Here is a 5,252-nt window from a genome sequence, read left to right on the forward strand (position 1 = left end):
CTTTGTTTTATTGCATTTTGCTTTATTGCACATCACGGACACTACACTTTTTACTGATTGAAGGTATGTGACAACCTCATATAAAGCAAGTGTATCAGTGCCGTTCTTCCAACAGCGTTTGCTCATTTGAGTCCCTGTGTCACACTTTGGTAATTCTTGCAATGGTTCATACTTTTTCATTATTGTTATATTTGCTATAGTGATTTATGATAAGTAATCTTTGATATTTACTACCATGACTCATTAAGAATCATTTGACGGTCAACATTTCTTTAGCAATAAAGCATTTTAAAATCAAGGGACATGGTTGCTTTAGACATAGTGCTATTGCATGCTTAATAGACGGCAGTATACTATAACATAGCTTTTCTGTGCACTGGGAAAGCAAAAATTTCATGTGACTCACTACTGAAATATTTAGTTAATTGGTGGTCTGGAACCAAACCCATAAAATCTCCAAGGTATGCCTAAATATCAGTATATATAGAAGGTATCTTTTGTTTCTAGTTTCTTTTACTTAGCAAAATGTTTTCAAGGTTCATCCATGTTGTAGCATGCTATCATATTCTTTTGCTTTTTATGACAAAATAATAATCCATCTTATAGATAGAACACATTTTCTTTATCCATTTATTAGTGGACTGAATCTCCTTGATGTGTATAATGACACTGTAGCTATTAACAGTCCTGTACAGGTTTTTGTGTGACCATATATTTTCATGTCTGTGGATATATACCTAGGAGTAGAATTTCATATGTACTGAAAGGCAAGTACAATTAGTCACTAAAAAGGCATGCTTCTTTTTTGGTAAAAATTTTCACATTTTTATTGAAATTGTGTGATTTCATTTTTGTGATCTACATGGTGGATTTTCTTTGTTTAAATTCTCCAATATTAATTCTTAACGAAATTGTTCAATGTAGTGTACATTCTAGGAGTCACATTGTTAAAAAAAAAAGCATTCAGTTTGTTTCATGACCTTTTTCTCTACATAGGTTGTGTAGAAAATAACTCTTCAAAGAGTAAATCAGAATCAAAGTGAGATACTACCTCACACCCATTAGAAAGTCTACTATCAAAAAATCAGAAAAAAACCCAGATGTTGGCAAAGATGCAGAAAAATTGGAATTCTTGTGCATTGTTGGAAGAGTGTAAAATGGTGCAGCTACTATAGAAAACAGTTTGGCAATTCCTTTAAAATTTAAAAATAGAATTACCATATAATCCAGTAATTCTACTCCTGGACATATACTCAAAAGACTTGAAACCAAGATCTTGAAGAGATATTTGTATGCTAATATTCCTAACAGCACAGTAGCCAAGAAATGGAAGTAACACCTATGACCATCAACAAATAAACAGATAAGCAAAATACAGTATATACATACAACAGGATATTATTCAGCATTGAAAGAAAAAATTCTGACATATTATAACAAAAGACAAATACTCGATGATTCCACTTATATGAAGTACTACTAGAGTAGTAGCAAAGCCATAGACACGTAAAGTAGAATGGTGGTTTCCTGGGGCTCAGGGAGAGGGAGATGGGTAGTTGGGTAGTTGTTTAAAGTGTAGAGAATTTTAGTTCTGTGAGATGAAAAGAGTTTTAAAGATTGTTCAACACTGTCAATATATTTAATGCTAATAAACTGTATACTTAGAAATGGTTAAGACAATACAATTTACGTGTATTTTACCACAATTAAAATTCTGAAAATTATTCCGTGAACCCTGATGTATTCATATATGTATTCTTTTTATTTTTATTAAAAATATTATATAAAAACCTATTATGCATCAAGCCCTAAATAAGATGATAGGGAAAAGCTGTTAAGCAAAAATACATATAATACTATTTTTTCAGAACTTTCAGTATACTATTTAAAATTATTGTCCACTAAGAGTGGAAACCATTTCTTATTGAGTCACTATTGCCTACCAAAGGTCTATGAAGCAGCTTCTCATATGTAATCTAACTTAGTTTTACAAGAATCTTATATTTTACTCAATAATGAAAATGAAAACCTTGGGATTTAATGATAGTTAAAACTTGACACTTTGGTAGTAAAAGGTACTTTTAATATGCAACTTGTATTTTATTACTTTTAAACATGTTTATTTTGACATTTATATACCAAAAACATAGTCATTTTTAGGTATAATGCAATGATTATTATAAATATACCTAGATATATAACCATCACAACAATTTAAGAACATTTACATCATCCAATGACTTCCATCTGAGTCACCAGGGCTCAGACAGTAAAGCGTCTGCCTACAATGTAGGACACCCGGGTTTGATCCCTGGGTCAGGAAGATCCCCTGGAGAAGGCAATGGCAACCCACTCCAGTAGTCTTGCCTGGAAAATCCCATGGACGGAGAAGTGTGGTAGGCTACAGTCCATGGGGTTGCAAAGAGTTGGACCCAACTGAGCCAGTTCACTTTCCTTTCCTTTCACATCATCCAGTATAATCTTTCTTATATTTTAGATGTCACTCCTACTTCCAACCCTCAGCACCAGGCAACCACCAATCTACGTTTTATTTGATTGCTTTGCCTTTTCTGGAAGTTTTATATAAATACAATGAAACACTATGTTGTCCCTTGTGTCTACCCCTTTGACTTCTTTTACTTTGTATAATGTATGTCCCAAGAGGATGAAATGTACAGAGATGCCCCATCCAACAATATTATTCAGTTGAACAATTAGGTTGAACAAGTAGGGGTTGTGAGAAGCAGGTTTTATAGTAACAAGAAATACAGTGACCTCTCTTTGCTATGGAATGATGTCATTTGCTTGTTTCAATAATTTTCAGACTGGCATGGAAGTGAAACCCATCAGGTTGAAGACCAACTGGAATATAGTTGATCCTGCTGATAGAGGTACTATCCTGTGGGCAGCCATTGTCATTGGTTGGGATTTGTCCCTGGTGAGAGCATGGAAACTTATGGTTAGGCATTTGAGGCTCTGGAAGATCCCCTGGAGAAGGGAAAGGCAATGCACTCCAGTATTTTATTCCTGGAGAATCCCATGGACAGAGGAGCCTGGTCGGCTATTATAGTTCATGGGGTCTCAAAGAGTCGAACACAACTGAGCAACTAAGCACACACAAGGCTCAGATATCAAGGTAGGACTTAATATATGTTTTTTTTTTAATGATATCTTTTTTGTTTATAGATTCTTTTTTAAGGTTTATTTATTTATTTGGTTGTGCTGGGTCTTTGTTGCTTGGCGCAGGCCTTCAGGCAAGCCATGGCATGGGCTTCTTTGTTGTGGTGCGTGGGCTTCTCATTGCAGTGGCGTCTCTTCTTGTGGAGCACAGTCTTCAGTAGTTGTAGCACGTGGACTCAGTAGCTGTGGCACATGGGCTTTGTGGAATCTTCCTGGACCAGGGATCGAACCCGTGTCTCCTGCATAGACAGGTGGATTCTCATCCACTGTACCACCAGGAAAGTCCAATATGGTATCTTAATTTAGGCTTTATACCAGATATAAATATATAAAAAATCACTTGAAGTAAGAGAAAGGTAGAAAACTGATAATCCTGAATATTAGGATGTTTGATCTCTAGATCTTATTCTGTCGTACCTGTCATTCAGGCAAGTTCTTCTCTCTGGATTTCATTTAACCTTGCTTATACAATAAGACATTGGATTAAAGCAGGGATTAGTTGTCTGCAAGCATTTTTGATATTATATCCTCATAGGTAAAATGTTTTATAATATATATTTATTTTAATTATATATGTCATTACTATAATGTATTTTTAAAAATTATATTAAAGTATAGTTGATTTACAGTGTTATATTTCTACTGTACAGAAAGTGACTCAGTTATACATATATACTTATTCTTTTTCATATTCTTACATTCATTGACAGGAACGTCTTTTGATCAATATAGAACATAACCAAAAACAGAAATTAAAAAGAATGTAAAAATTCATATTGGAACATCTCCAGGCATCCAACTTTAGAAACCACACAACATGATCAGTGTTAAAAAAAAATGTACAGTGAATTTGTACTAAGGAAGCTTCAGTCTGTCACTTGCCATCCCCATACACACATACTCGGATCATCTCTATAATATTTCTACCATATAAGACAGGAAAAGTAATAGACTAAATATCTATAACTTTTCTTTCTGTAACTCTTTAATATAGTAAAATTTTTCGCTATATTACTCCCTAAAAGGTAGAGCAAAGGAGGATCAAACTCAGGAAGGCAACAAGGCCATGAAGGCCATCTATTGGCCTAAGGAAGGAAGGTGAGAACACTTTCTGAAAAGTTAGTCAGTATGTGTGACATAAAGCAGGTTTGGTGATTATGCTTCTGGTATGTATGGAACTGTCAGCATTCTGAAGAAAAAATCCCTTGCCAGGTTAAGATAGGACAGATATAAATGAACCTTGCCATGGCTATGGCTATAAAGAGGAAGAAATCATTGATGCATTTATCCAAATAATGAAAATTCAAAATGATTTCAGTATAACTACTTATTCATGAGACCCTGCAGGACTATTTCTGATTCTTCTATCCAATTGGTTATATGTACACTGATTCATATTTCCCTATTTATTCAAAGGTATTCAACTCATCATCACAGAAACTCATCTGGGGCAACCTCCTGTCTTCTTGACTTAATAAAAGAGTAATGCAGTTTAGTAAAATTTATCTTTATTACTAAAATAGCATATTTTAGTATATTTAAAATTGTACATCTTAGTTCCTTATTGTCAAAAAATGGACTTCGTTACAGCTAACTCACTTTTCCACGAAGACTAAGAAATGTGTAGAGCCTTAACATACTTCTTGAAATACCAAATAAATGAGAATTTCTCATCTTCTCTTAAAAAAAACTTTAATGGAATGTCAACAATCCTTTTTTATACTGCTCCAACCTGAAAGCAAAATATATAAAGCAACAAAGGTAATGTTTAAATAAGCTGAGATAAGATGGTTCATGGGCTTTCCTTTCATGATTTAAGACAGAACTTCAATAATCTATAATTTTAGATAATTAATTACACCTATGATGCTTACTCCTTGGAAGAAAATTTATGACCAACCTAGATAGCATGTTGAAAAGCAGAGACATTACTTTGCCAACAAAGGCCCATCTAGTCAAGGCTATGGTTTTTCCAGTGGTCATGTATGGATGTGAGAGTTGGACTGTGAAGAAAGCTGAGTGCCGAAGAATTGATGCTTTTGAACTGTGGTGTTGGAGAAGACTCTTGAGAG

Source organism: Oryx dammah, unplaced genomic scaffold, assembly GCF_014754425.2.
Source record: "Oryx dammah isolate SB20612 unplaced genomic scaffold, SCBI_Odam_1.1 HiC_scaffold_5, whole genome shotgun sequence".
Taxonomy (NCBI): Eukaryota; Metazoa; Chordata; class Mammalia; order Artiodactyla; family Bovidae; genus Oryx; species Oryx dammah.